At 38.7% G+C, this 16,099-nt stretch overlaps 1 protein-coding gene across 2 annotated transcripts in view; it reads right to left on the reverse strand.

The window, feature by feature from the left end:
• LOC109049597 (adenosine deaminase RNA specific B2 (inactive)) overlaps positions 1-16,099 on the reverse strand; it is a 155,512-nt gene that overhangs the window by 34,605 nt on the left and 104,808 nt on the right. The gene's annotated exons all lie outside the window — the stretch shown is intronic.

A 16,099-nucleotide genomic window follows, 5' to 3' on the forward strand; every position in this document is an offset into this window, starting at 1 on the left:
AACTCTGGATAACACTCCTGCAATTAACTGCTTCCATTGTATGACACAAGCATCATATATTTCCTAGTGTGGCTGCGTTTTACAATCTCCAGCTTGAGAGAATCCAATCATACGACGACGCGTGTTAGGGCCATCTCTTCAGAAACCTCCCCCCACGGCTTATCAGGGCCCAACAGAGCAGCCATGCCTGCAAAGAAATAGGGCCATGCCTTCTATTTCTTTATAGAGGTATTTAACAATTCATTCACCAAGTTTTAATAGTGTCTTTCCATGGCTATATCATCCTCCGCCCTGCTGCCCAGGGTGGGTTCTTTGAAAATCAATATCCGTTGGAAGCCTGCCTCAGGAGCTTTGGAAAATCTCAAAGTGGCAGGTACCCACAGTGCCACACATTTCACTCTTGTTTGTTCTCCGTTACCCATGCTATTAAGCTCTCTGTTTCTATCTCTGGCCTTGGCTTTACAAGTAGCCCACACTTTCATTTCTGTTTGCCTTGTTTTACAGTTTGTTTTCCCTTCTTTCTGCGCGAACAAAAAGGGGAACCGAGGAAACTGCTGACGAAGCCCCTGCCCATCTAAAATGAACTGTGTGCAGCTTCGTGATGTCGCCTTAAACCGTGTCCAACCTTTTAGCGTGCAGAAGGTCCAGATGGCCCTGCAGCCTGCAAGACAGATTTTCAGCCGGCCACGCTTTCTGCTCTATCAGCGGGGAGCTGTCAGTCAGATCAGCCTGACTGGGCCACCAGTGCTGTTAAAAACAATGCTTTCTCATCTGTCTGTTGTAAGACTCCCAACGCCCAAAACGAAACAGCAGGACCAGAGAGTTTTGATTTGGGTCCATCAACGCTCTGGAGGAGAGTTGGGTCACCTAATCCGAGGGGTGGACAATGCACCTGACCCCATAGCCTACGGGAATCATGACAAATTTGTGGCCTGGAACAAATGACCTCCACCATCATGAAAGAGGTTATGGAGGAATGAGTCGACCTGGTAAAGCAATGGCCCGATTTGTTTAGCTTCTAAAATGAAACTGCTTCTAACTACTGTGAGACGGGATGTCTATTAGACTGGAACAAAGAGGTCTACACATCAATATCAAAGCAGACGTCTCTGATTACTATGCTACAAGTCACTGTTTTTTTTTCCAGCATCTCGCGTCATGAGCACTGCATTTTTAAGATGCTGTATCAAGTTAAATGTGGTTCAGCTTAAACATTTCAATATCCTTGTGTTCCATTCCTTTATATTGTACTTTGTTTAACTTTTTTTTTAACAAAAGAACACATCGATTTCTGGGTTCCTTCTGGGTCATGCTTCATTATGAAAGTCCACTTTAGACATTTTACTAACTGTAAGTAACTTTGAAACTACATGCCAACTCATTAATTTGCAACTTCTGTACTTGTCTACTCTTGATAGAGCACTAGTAGACTGATAGGTTAGGGTTAATATAATAAGATGACATGTACTTGCAAAGTTATGGGAATGCTTTACATTAGGGAACACTATTCAGTATTGTTGCTTATTAGCATTCAAATTACTAGCATATTGTCTGTTTATTAGTGCTTATAAAACACATAATAAATCCTTATTCTGCATGACCATATACTAGATCCCCTAATCCTATCCCATATAACTACCTTACTTACTATCAATTAGCAGCAAATTAGGAGTATTATGAGGGAAAATCTCAAATGTTACCATAGTTACTTATGCTCAATAGAATTGCTGGGGGAATGTCAAAATATTAGATATTAAGCAGACAGTCTACTAATATTCTAACAACTGGTAGTTGACACATAGCTGCAAAGTTACTCATAGTACTCATAGTTAGTAGAATGTCTAAAGTGGACCATCAATAAAATTTCAAATGTTACTGTTTGTTTGGTTGCCGTTTCGTTAAAGAAACTACCCAACCTGACTGGATGTGAAGTTTGGGTTGGAGTCATGAGTCTTGGCATATTAACCGATTCAGTTACCAAATAAACACACTGACAACCAAACAAGCTGAAAAAGTTCTTTTCCAGGCCATAACGCAGATGTGCACAAACAAACCTGCAGTGAGGATCGTAATCATGCTACAGATGGACTCATCATGCACTTCTGCAGCCGTATAAAACAGATGTTGTTCGAGAGGGAGTGTACAAGCATGTGTACAGTACGTGTGTGTGTGTTTTCATGTGCACAGGTTTGACACCCAATCACTGTCCTGCTTCAGTGAGGCCATCTGATTGTACAGACTTGGCAAACAGATACGAAAGCAGCTTTTAGGATCAGTTCAATCTGTGCCACAGACTATCATGGCACCATGTTGGTTTTGCCCTGCATGGGCTTAATTCTCTCTCCATGTGCACTCAACCTGGTATTATCTGTGCGCCAAGAGGTGCCACGGTACAATTCACTGATCCTTTGCCTGTACTCCTGACTTACTTTTAAAATCTACGTGACCACACTTTCTCAAACTTTGGGCCGTACACAACAGTGTGCATGGCCTGGTTTCCAGAGTGGAAAACGTGTTTAAAAAAAACTGAAGCCCCAGTAGGAGGGAGCTTGTTTTAAAGGCTCAGTGTCAATCCCACCTGATTAACCCTTGTATCAAGATAGAAAAGCACAGATAAGAGGGGAAATGGTTTAATAATGCCAGAGAGGGTGTAAAACACACATCAGGGCCTTTATACATAATGCATCAAATAAAGAGGAAAAGGAAGAGGCTCCTTCAAAGGCATAACATGACCTGCCCCTCAGAATTAATTTGTGAGCGTGAGGAGGTGAGCGTGAGGGAGTTAGCGGGGGAGATTGAGACACAGAGGAGGTACGGGAAGATGAAGAGGAAAGATTGACGGTGAGAGGGAACGAGTGTGATGTTCTCTTAACGAGCGCCTCTTGGGCCGACCCTCGTCTGACCGCAAGGGCTGTTCACGCATCGCTCATTAATCCACTCCTGATTGTGAAGAGCCCTGCTAACAGAAAGGCCACGGAAAACACTGTCATCATTACTCGTAAAACTGCGCAAATGCTACTGGCTAATGCAGGTAACCCGACAAACAAATGACACAAAACAAGACTGTTATGAGCAAAGAGAGATAAATGACATCTGGAGAATGCTATATGTTAGCATTACTATCCATCACAGTGATGGCTGCTTAGCTCACACAGAACCCCCTGGAAGTACAATATGAAATCTGCCATCTTTCCTCATGAAATCTCAGAAGTTTAAAGCCAGTCGCCCAAGCTGAGACTGCCATGTGGCTAAGAGATTTTGAGCCACAAGAATATTAATACACAGTCACAAATAATCCACCAGCAAGGATCGTGAACTATGACAACAAAGGCAATAAAATTGGAGAAATATAAATCCATTTCACTGTTATAAGTAATACCCTACAAAAATGCACAATATTATAATAGAATACTTGCAATTATATTGCTTAAAAAAAATACACACCAGGTTTTGAATGGCTGTCAATGGACAAAGGTTATTTTTAGAAACAGATTGTGTAGCTACAGCATCTGGAGCAGCAGGTGATAAGTGAACATGCTAAACCTTTACTTGGTTATGACAAGCAATCAGGTAAAAGATATCTGCTTTAATTTATATTTATTTATTAATTAATTTATTTATTTATTTATTTTTACTTTGTCCTAAGTAGATGATATTTGTGGTAATCTGATATAATAGACCTCACAAATTGATTAGTTAACTGTCGGCAGTCAGCAGTCTAAAATCTTACATTAGATAAAATTATATATATATATATATATATATATATATATATATATATATATATATATATATATATATATATATATATACACACACACACACACACACACACACACACACACATATACAGTACTGTGAAAGTTTTTGCCCCTTCCTGTTTTTTTTTTTTTTTGCATATTTCTTACACTTAAAAGATTCAGATCATCAAACCAATTTTATTATTACACAAAGATAATGCAAATAAATACAAATTGCAGTTTTTAAATGATGATTTGATTTATTAAGGGAAAAAAGCTGTCCAAACTTACCTGGCCCTATGTAAAAAATGAATTGCCCCCTCCTGTAAAATCACGAAAGAACTGTGATTAACCATATTATTTTAGAAAGCCGAGTCAAATTTAACTAGCCACACCCAGACCTGATTACTGCCGGACCTGCTAAATCAAGAAACCACTTCAATAGAACTTTTTTTTTTTTTTTTATAGAAAAGCAACACACCATGCCACGATATAAAGAAATTCAAGAACAGATGAGAAATGAAATAGTTGACATGTATCAGTCTGGAAAAGGCTTATAAAGCCATTTCTAAGGCTTTGGGACTCCAGCAAACCACAGTCAGAGCCATTATACACAAATGGAGAAAACTTGGAACAGTGGTGAACCTTCCCAGGAGTGGCTGGGGGACCAAAATTACTCCAAGAGCACAACGACGACTCATCCAGGAAGTCATAAAAGAACCCAGAACAACATTAAAAGAACTGTAAATTAAGCTCAGTGTTCATGATTCATCAATAAGAAAGAGACTGGGCAAAAACAGCATCCATGGGAGAGTTTCAAGACAAAAGCCACTGCTGACCAAAAAGAACACAAATGCTCGTCTCACATTTGCCAAAATATATCTTGATTATCCCCAAGACTTTTGGGCAAATATTCTTTGGACTGATGAGACAAAAGTTGAAGTTTTTGGAAGGTGTATGTCCCGTTACATCTGGCGAAAACCAACACAGTATTTCATAAAAAAAACATCATAGCAGCAGTCAAACATGGTGGAGGAAGTGTGATGGTCTGGGGCTGCTTTGCAGCTTCTGGATCTGGACGACTCGCCATAATTGATAAAACCATGAAATCTGCACTCTATCAGAAAATCCTGAAGGAGAATGTCCAGCCATCAGTTTGTGACCTTAAGCGCACTTGGGTTATGCAGCAAGACAATGATCCCAAACACACCAGCAAGACCTTCTCTGAGTGGCTCAAGAAAAACAAAATGAAGGTTTTGGAGTGGCCAAGTCAAAATCCGGACTTAAATGCGATTGAGATGCTTTGGCATGACCTTAAACAGTCCTTTCATGCTCTAAAACCCTCCAATGTAGCTGAATTGGAACAATTCTTAAAAGAAGAGTGGGCCAAAATTCCTCCACAGCAATATGAGAGACTCACTGTCAGTTATTGCAAACACTTGATTGGGTGGCACAACCAGTTATTAGATTTAGGGGGCAAGTACTTTTTCACATAGTGCCAGGCAGCTTTGGTGAGCTTTTTGCCCTTAATAAATTAAATCATTTTTTTCAAAACTGCATTTTGTATTTACTCGGGTTATCTTTGTATAATATAAAAATTAGTTTGATGATCTGAATATTTTAAGTGTGACAAATGAAAACAAACAAACAAACAAACAAAACACCCCAGGAAGGGGCAAAAACCTTTTCACGGCACACACACACACACACACACACACACACACACACACACACACACAGGAAGGGGCAAAAACATTTTCACGGACATATATATAGGTCAAAAGTTTACATCCCCCTTTCAGAATCTGCAAAATGTTAATTATTTCATCAAAAAAAAGAGGGATCATACAAATGCATGTTATTGTTTATTTAGTACTGACCTGAAAAATATATTTCACATAAAAGATGTTTTCATATAGTCCACAAGAGAAAATAAGTTTCATTTATAAAAATTACCCCGTTCAAAAGTTTACAACCACTTGATTCTTAATACTGTGTCATTACCTGAATGATCCACATTGGGGTTTCTTTTTCTTTCTTTCTTTTTTTTAAATCAGGAAAGAAAAATTACTTGGTGCTCAATGCTTTGAAGCATTGCATGAGTTGTGTCTGTTTAGGATGAGGCGTAAAACAGAGCAGCATCCAAACAAATCAACCTACCGAAGATAAAACATGCACTACTTCAAATATTGCCTCAACAATCACCTTTCATGTGTTACCGGAGACGAGACGCATTCAAACGCCCTGTGAAGTAGCATTTTGCCGTCATCTTTGAGGGAGAATGTTGTGACCATCAACCAGAAACATCACAACTCCATCACTTCTGCTTCTCTTGAAGATACCAGCCAGAGCAGTGTGCACCATCCCAGACATCACTTCAAACCCAGTCTGTTTCCTTTGAACAGACTCTCCATATCTGCTGCCAAACCTGGTTACCAGCAAACACTGCCTGAAACTCTGAGTTTCAGAGAGTAGAAAAAATATGATGTTCGAAAAAGAATGTGACAATTTTACCAATTACAGTTGTTGAGAAAGAAAACCACAGTCATGTCATTGTCCAACCCTTGGGTACAGCAAGAGCACCAAACCTTTTCATGCAGTGCCCTTTCGGTCATGGTCAAATAATCTGGACACTCCTAGCCCTGCAAAAAACCCTCTGGCAGGCCATATATCACTCTGTATTGATATAGTTCCACTACACTGCCACACCTGACATTTGATTCATAGCTTCAGGTGTTCTTTTTAAATTCTAAACAGTCAACAAGGAATCAAGGGAAAATGTCAAATGAGCGTTGCGCCGTGTTGGAGATTGGTAAAGCCAGAATGCCTTAAGTAAGTTATTTGGTTGGAAAGTATTGATGATTTTTTAGAAAGAGAATTTAATGCTGATATATATTCACTTTCAAGTTATTTGTTGTATACTTTACACAATTAAGGTTAACAGGGTTGACATGTGAGATTGTTCCCCACTGAGACTCATAAAAAAGGTGAGGTGATAAAATTAGGAGATTTTAATTTTCTCATAGAGTTAACTTCCTGACAAAATGATGATAACAAACAAATGGCATAGCTGTTTTAATTAAAATGAGCATATTTGCTAATTTCGCAAAGATGCATCCTTATGATAAAAAAAACAGACAACAGAGTGATTAGAGAAAATTCTATTTAAACACCCAACTGAATTCTTGGATATTCATTGTTTTGCAGAAATAACAACCACTCAAAAAATTTTTTTACATGCAAAAATGTAGTCATAAAAAAAAAAAAAACTGCTGCGTTTTCATAAGTGGGTGGTACACAGCCAAAATAAGCTTCAATGTGGTCAAAATAAGCTTAGTTGTATTGTTACATTAGCTATGTTTCCATTCAAAGTTGTGAATTTAACTTGAGCACAAAATTGTAATAATGCATAAAACATGCGAATAAAACCTGCGACCTTCGGGTTACAAGTACAAATCTCTAACCATTAGGCCACAGCTGCCCCCTAAAGTAACTCGCCGAACCACCTACCTTACTAACTATTAATAATCAGCAAATTAGGAGTTTATCAAGGCAAAAGTTGTAGTTAATAGTTAGTTAATAGTGAGAATTGAACCTTCCTGGTTAACTGGTGCCAAATATCACTAAGAAAAAGGTAATTTGCTGAAGTAGGAGAAGCCACTGTGGGTCTTTTTGTATGTATATAATATACTTGCACTTCAGAGCATGCAGACGAAACGCAATCAACTTAGTCGTTATTTTACTTTCCATTTCTAGTTTATGCTCATGATTTCTTACCGTATAAAAAATTTATTCACCTCAATTTAGCACATATGTTTATATGCACATTTATGCGCATCTTGGCATTTCCATCTAGTGTTTTTAATGCGATATCCAAAAATGCACATAAAAATAAGTGGATGGAAACATAGCTACAGTTTCTGGGTCCACCAGCTCTATCAGATCGCAAAAGTAAAACACAAACACTGCTAATATACACTCACGGTGTGCTGAGGTACTACTGAAAAATCATGATCCTAACCTTTACCTCCATAGCGAAATCTCAGTTGGTCAGACAGTGATTCAACTTCTCTGAAACATTAAAATATTGCTGACCAGGACACAATGCACCTGGAGACTCTAGTGTACAGCATAAAGCTTAGCTTAAATGCGTGCTTTAAATGAATAGGCTACTGGGATAGTGTTCTCACTCGGAGTAGAGGTTTGAACCCAGAAACAGTATTTGATATTTCATGATTCAACAAGCAGATAACGAGATTCACAATTCATATATGTGTCACCTAACATGACTCCAATAACAATTTTAAACAGCACTACATCCCAGACCTGAATGAATGTGAACAGGATGGCACAAACATTTGAAGAAACTGAAACGGGAGGCAGAAATGACAACGTACCCAGAGCACTGTATGCTTCCTTCACCCAATTACACTCAGTAGTCAAGACAGCCAGAATTCGTTGTATTAACACAACACAACATTCTCAGAAACTCCAGCCCATGAACTGATGCGTTCCGCATCACGTCCGACATTTATTAAGCCTGCATATCAATCCGTGGCCTCTCACGACACCGATTTCCTTCATTAGCCCCTGGTTTGATCAGGCTGCCTTACACTCGGCGCGGCGACATGCTAAGTCAATTACAGTATCACTACTTCTCACCGTTTCTCTTCGCGTGGATCACCAGGGACGTGTCATTGTTATGAGACGTAACCTTCGCATCCTAATACGCGCTTGTACAACATCTGCTTTGATTTACAGTCCTGTTCTGCAGTCCCAACGGCTCCACCTATGATTGGAGGGTGTTAGCTGATGTGTAAAGTTAACTGCCGTGGTCAGACCTCCCTAACCCACCCTCCAGCTCTCTCCGGGAAAGAGTTCTGCTACTAAAGGATGTTTTACAATTCTGGTTAATGGCTGTGTGTGTGTAGTGATACAGGAAGAACAGGGAATTCTTTTGCAGACAGTGTGTCAGCCTCCGAACTGTGCACTGACACTTATGACTGTCATTAGAGGCACTGTATAAAAACCGAAAAGTCCTAATTTGACATGGCAGTCACGGAGGCACGCACAGGGAGAGAGTCCATGTCCACTCACACCGAAATATCTTAATGGTCTTGTGAGCGAGTTCATAAGTGCACCAGCAGAGGGAGCCGAAAGGCGCTCTTGGAGAATCTGGTCTCCTTCAACTAAATGCGCAACATTATTAATTTATCTGTCTGCATGGGGGTACGTTCACTAGTGTGATCTCCATTAGCAGAGGTGAGGTTTGAGAATGTCAGTGTTGCGTATAGTGAGCGACATGGCAGTTCTTGGGAAGCTCTGCTTTAGAAATTGCAGGAAATGGAATTTCCCTGTTCGTGGTTAGGTGCTGAGGCAAACCAGATTATCACAAATGCCTGCGCTGTACATGTCATGAAGCTGTTTGAAAGGCAAAAGGGGCTAAAAAGGGTTCAAAACAGCACTCTAAGACAATTTGTCTCTGTATTATAAATGTATTGATGGAATATAAAAGCACAGATGACTTTGCACATAGGTCTAAAAGCAGCATCGCGTTTTGGTTCACCAGTGAATTTCATGGGTCGTTTCAAACCGGTGATTTACTTTCTTCGGTGGAACACAAAATGAAATATTCTAAAGAAGAATTTGGTTGAAACTGACAAAAACAACAACAAAAAACACTCGTCCATATGATTACTTTATACATTTATATTCCAAGTTGAATGAAATGTTGAAACAAGTTGAAACTGCCACGTTTTTTTTTTTTTTTTTTTTTACATTAAACAAAACTATGCATTTAGCCGAGGGGCGAAAACTTTTGAACACAATGTGTATATTTGTCTTATTTTGCCTAAATATATTTTCTCGTTTAGTACTGCCCTTCAGAGGCTATAGAGACAAAGAAATAAATAAATGCTACTATTTATTCTGCTTTCAAGCTAACTTTACAATCTAGTTTTAAAGATATTTTTACTGGAAAACATTTTTTTTTCTAGAGTGAAAGATGTACTTATGTAATTTCTTATTTTAGTTCCACATAAGAAAACCACATGGATTTGGAACACCATGAGAGTAAGTGGAAATGAGTGATTTTCATTTTGGGGTGAACTATCCCTTACATATACTGTAAGATTCTTACAAAAGCTTCAAAAGTGAGTCACTGCACCACAGTAACTGCCCAACTTCCTTTAACAATTAATGAATTCAAATTGGAGAGTTGTGAGTCATATCAGCCATGTTCTGAATATCACAATGTTCTCCCAAAGTGAGTGCAAGCATTCTTGGTCAGGAATGAAGATTAAGCTCATAACGGCCATTTCATCTGGAATTACCGATTGGTATTCAAAGACGAGCACTTCCTGTGCCTCAGGAAATGACATAATGTGAAAGGCTGAAAGGTGACCCACTAATCGTCCCGTTTTTGCATCCTTTCTGACATCTTTGATATGCTGCTCATGTCACTTTGTAGAAGATAGATGGCAAACCCAACTAAAAATACAACTGAATGAGGTCAAAGGCTCTTATGGGACCTGAATTCAGCAGCAAGTTAATGCACAATCATTTGCATCTGTTCTGAATACAGTGCGACAGCCAGCAGCCTGGCACAGCGGCACCGCAGAAAGAAAACTCAAAGAAACAATCATTTACGAGCCCAAGACTTGTGCAATTTTTCGTGCTCTGTTGAGGAACGAAGTGTGAAATATCAACAAGCTGCAAAAAACACAATAAGAAGCCAAAAACACAAGCAAAACGAAACACAAATGACAAAGCACGTGAGCATGTTGCTGAATTATGACCCGACAGGCTGAGAGGACATTCTGCATGCACGGAGCGCCCATGCCCCGCAACCAATCTGACGCCTAATTAATCCTGAAGGTCTTTTAGTTCCGCCCCCCTCTCTCCCGTCCTGTCTTTAGGTCCATTTCTTTACCTGCTCATTCCTCATACGTCCAGATCAGTTTCAGCCTGTAGACAAACAGCACTCACACTTACAGTGCTAGGCCAGAGCCTGAAGGCATGCGTGTGTGTTTCTGATAAAATACTAGGCATGTGTGAAAGCAGAAGTCATTTGTTTTAACATGATCCTTCTTACAGTTGTTTAATGAATGCATATCTCATGCATATACATATAGATGGGTGCATGGATATTTCTACTGTCCATGCAGTTATTGTGACTTTCTGTTGGGTGTGCAATGATATTTCATTAATGAGACCAAAGGTTTGCTTACATTAGTGAAATTTCAAACTGTATGAAGCATTTGAACATAAGTGAAATCTGCATGGGCAACCTTTTTTGCCTCGCGTGAAATACTGATCACACAGATTTCAATTTAATTATTGGATTTGCTTGTGAAATTTTGTCAAACAATGGCATATTTGTTAAACTTGAGACTATCCCACTCATTATTTGTCTTTGCCATAAAATATGCCCCCTTGATTTTCCTGTGATTTCAAAATTGTGATCACATATTTAGAAGTAAAGGATAACTTCATTCATTTTCAACTACATTTGTATTGATACAGTGTCTTTCTCTGTCACCTGCAGAAAACCCTGTTTATTTGATAGCAAAAGTCCAAAGAATACATTTATTTTTAGGTGAACTCTTCTTTAACCTAAGAATAACTGTAATGTATGGCCTCTCCTTGCTTAAGGCTTTAAAAAGAGAATATATAGTTTTTGCAAAATATTACAAAGTCAGTTTTGTTAAAAACAAAAAGGCTTCAGGTTACTGAGGGATACACACTTAAACCACAGGGGTTGATTACTCACGGGACAGTTGGCGAGATGGGAAACCAGTCTCTGTGGAGGTTTAGCACTTAATGCCTAGCAATGTGTGTAGTGTAAATGGATAGGGCAACTAGATGTAGCCTACATGCACATACACAGTCCAGCTAGGCATAAGGTCAAGTAAAAGGCCACGTGTGTTTAGATAGGTTCCTCTGGCCTGTCCTCTTCCACCTGGTTCAGTGAGATAAACTCCCCCCACACACACACACACTCGGGCACTGTCTGTGATTTATCAGAGCCCGTCTGCTAGCTGAGTGTCTATGGCGCAGTAATGAACTTGATTATGCTTTTAATGAAGTGTGAGCATCTCATTGGGAGGTGATTATGAGCATGCGCGCTGATCACAGGAGACGGTCAGGTGTGAGAGATGATGAGTGTTTGGGGGCGTGAGTGTGTGTTTAAGACTGCCATCAATCCGGATGATTACAGGGGAAGAGCAAGGCAGTTCAGCAGCCAGAATTCAGGCTCAGCAACAGACGTACAGAATCAGGGCTTTTCCATGTGCCACTGAAAGCATCAGGAGGTCAGATGAAATGTTTCATGTACATCACATTTAAATTGTATTTACACAGAAACTGTTGGTGTCCTTCTACCGCTGCTCCATAGAGAGCATCCTCATATACTGCATCTGTGTGTGGTTTTCCAGCTGCACAGTCGCAGAGAGGAAGGCACTACAGAGGGTCGTCAACACAGCCAAAAAGATTATCAGTTGCCCCCTCCTCTCCCTGGAAGACCGGTATAGTTCCCACTGTATCAGGAAGGCACAAAATATTCTCAGATATCCATCTCACCCCGGACACTTTCACTTTGAACTGCTTCCCCTTAGGCAGACGTTACAGAACAATGAAAACTCGAACTAACAGACTAAAAAAACAGTCTCTACCCCAGAGCCATAACTGCCCTGAACACTGCAAAGATTTAAACTTAGCAATTATCTACTGTACATGTACTATGCAATAAGACAGGAACGTGCAATGACCGGCAGAAATATGAATGCACCTTATAGGTTTGCTGCAATTTCATTGTATTTGTACAATGACAATAAAGATAATCATCATTATCATTTCAAAATAATAATAATAATAATAATAATAATGCTACTCTTTTGGACTTTCTATATCAAAGAATCCTGAAAAAATGCATCATGGCTTCCTAAAAAAAATTTAAGCAACACATCTGTTTTCAATTTATAATATTCCAAATCAGCATATTAAGAGTGATTTCTGAAGGATCATGTGACACTGAAGACTGGAGTAATGATGCTGAAAATTCAGCTTTGCATCACAGGAATAAATGATATTTAAAAATATATGCAAGTAGAAATAGTTATTTTAAATTGTAATAATATTTCATGATATTACTGTTTTTACAGAATGGGAGAGTAGTAGAACAACAGCTTCAAGACTAAATTAAAATGTCACAGATTGGAGCTAATTTCATAATTATATTAATTTATTATATTAATTATATGATTTTAGTGATTATACAATATGAAGTTAAAGACCAATTTGGTGTTTGCAAACAGTGATGCCATGGCATAAAAAAGTTTATTAAATATGAAGTTTTAGATTTTTTTTTTGTTTTCAAAATTTTGTCTTTATTTTTGATATTCCGAGATTTTGTATAAAAATTCTGATAAGGACTGATAATTCCTGACTTTTTTCCCCTCAGAATTGACAAACTCACTATTGTTGAGTTAAATCAGGTTATAAAGTCCGAACTAGGAGATATAAACTTGCATTGGCAAGGAAAAAGTCAGAATTGTGAGATAAAATTAATATGTTAAATGTTAATGGTAATAGGTTTAAATAATATTTCATGCTGTAACTGTAGGGCTAATACAATATGCCCTCTATGAACTCCATATGTGAGTAATATGTAGACCTGTTGTTTAAATCAAATTTATGCTTTAAAAGTAGAGTAATCATAGCAGTTTTCATCCATAGTCTATCCATTTAAACATCTGCGTTTTGCTTAAAATGGCATCTTTGATGACAGTATTCTATAAAAATGATTTGCATTCCGATTCTGACATCCAAAGGCACAATTTATTTCTCTTATTCCATGAATTTTATCCATTTCCTTCCACTTGTTACCAGTGTTTTTCTGCAACCACTATGCGTGTGCAGCTGCAAGTGCCTAACTGTGACGTCTACTCCAAATTGGTCTATATTTCCTATAAATTAAAATAATATTTTCAGATTTTTCTTTTTTGCTTAAAAGAACTTGCATGTCTGTCATAAAGTTTCAACAACTGCAGTCAAGGCTACAATATTTATCTTGCAGTAACATAGGTGCCTGCAAAATGTAGGACACAGCTGAATACTTTTTTTGATAATTAAATTTGTTTGTAACTAAAAACAACTGCATTCACATCATCAACCAAAATCATCATATTAAAGGCCAATTCACACTGTGCTGACAGATGCAGAGAAATGGCAACTGTTTTGTCTTGATGTGTTTGAAATACCTTTTCTAGGTTAATTTAATGTCATTTAATAGTGTATCATATATCTGATAGTTCTCGCCACACAAAAACAGAAAAATGCTTTAAAAAAAAAAAAGTCATGGGATTGCACTGAAGCTTGTGTGTGGTTGTGCTGAAAGAATGGAAAATATTTTTATAGGTCATATTTTGCATAGGGATGAGACAGTTCCTGATAATGATAACCTTTTGGGTTTAAAGTGCTCCTATTATATTTCAAAACGTTATCATAGAAAGACAAGCTAAGAAGAAATTGCACTTAAAGCTGGCATGATTTTTACTAAGCCAGTTAGACATCTGCAGGTGGTTTCACTGCAGACTGTAAACACTAGAGCTCTTGCAACGCTATCACAACATTGCTCTGTTTGTTTGAGTGGCCCGCCAATCACTCCTCAAATAATGCACAGACGTAATAGCCACATTTGTCAGAATCGCTTAAGGAATAATTGACAATGGATTAATGCACACCTGAGGTTGTAATGTGGCCGTGGTGCAAAGCAGCTGGTGAAATCAAATGGACACTTCTATCCCACAAGGCCTCAGAAGCTGAAGCTTTATTCAAAAAGTTTAGAAAAGATAACTGTGAGCTAGACTTTTGACTTGTTGATGCTTTCAATAAATTCGACTTGCTGCAAAAACCTCCTCATTGTTATTGTTAGCTATCAGGCTGAGCTAATGTTGATGAACTTAATCAACAGCTAATGACAATGACCTTATGTGATAGATTTAAATAATACTCTTTATATTCTTTATTAACAATATTTAAAAATAAACAGCGCCTGTGATGTGGAGATCCTCTAGTAGGCGCTGATAATGTTCATCAATTACGCTCACAATGTCTGTTTCACACTTTGCAATCTGTATTCTCTCTAGCTCTCTTACCATCCTGCCATCTCTAATTTTTTGTGGCAGTCTTAATTAATGATTTTTGCTTCATGGCTGCTAGAGGGTTGTTTATATCTGGAGTGATTAAGTCAGAGGGTTAAAAACAGAGAGAGAGAGATAGAGAGAGAGAGAGAGAGAGAGAGAAAGAGGGACAAAATAATCACCAAATGGCAGGCTGGTGCAAGGTCACCTTCACGTGTATGAAAACGGTCTTAATTCACTCTGCTGGGGAAATTACCATGCTAGATTAGTCAAAGTCCATGCATACTTTCTGCATCCATATATCAAAAATGTGGCATAATTCACTGAAGCAGAAAGCGAGACACCTTCATGTCGTCGTTTCTCAATGAGAAAACCCAAAGGCCTGAGAAACCTCCCAGACAAAATCACAACATCATGCATCCTCTTCGGTTTAGGGGTTATTGTTCTGTATATGATTATTTCTGGTGCATAGTAATGCAATAAAACAGAAAAGCAAATTGGTTGCTGTAATGATGATAGTTTTTACTGTCTCATTTTCCATGCTAAATACCTGCCAGTGATGTTGAGCATATTATTAAGTAAATTGAACCTGACCATCTCAGTTTCTTCATATTTGCCTCTGAATTATTTCCCCTTCATTATTTCCATGCAAAACTTTACTTCTCTCTATCATTCCACCATGATTGCTTCCCTATATCTGCTCTTTAAAGGTAACATTCGTGTCCAACACTACCAATCACACCTGATCTCTCCCTGACCCCACCTTTTAACAACCCCTCATTTGCTGACCCTCACTCTGACCCCACCCTTTAACACTCCCCTTATTATGACTTAACACTTCACTGCAAGCAGCAAATCTCGTCGAAGACTTGACCCCACTCTTTAACACTGCTGATCTCTATTTTCCACTCTGCTCAATCTGTCTCCACCCTTTAACAACCCCTCATTCTGACCCCGCCCATTAACACTCCTCCCCTCATTCAGATTTCAGTCTTTTACATTCTCCCTCATTCTGACTCCACCCCTGAATAAGTCCCTCAACCCTTACCAGTCCCCTCATTTCCACCCATTTTTAACACCCCCTCAATCTGACCCCACCACTTACCATTTCCCCAATTGTGACCCCACCTGTTAAGACTCATTCTGACCCTCCCCATCTTTCCTTACTATGTATTGTTCCGCTTCATTTTCACCTCTTTATAACACCCTCCTTCATTC

The sequence above is a fragment of the Cyprinus carpio genome, chromosome B24 (assembly GCF_018340385.1).
Source record: "Cyprinus carpio isolate SPL01 chromosome B24, ASM1834038v1, whole genome shotgun sequence".
Classification (NCBI taxonomy): domain Eukaryota; kingdom Metazoa; phylum Chordata; class Actinopteri; order Cypriniformes; family Cyprinidae; genus Cyprinus; species Cyprinus carpio.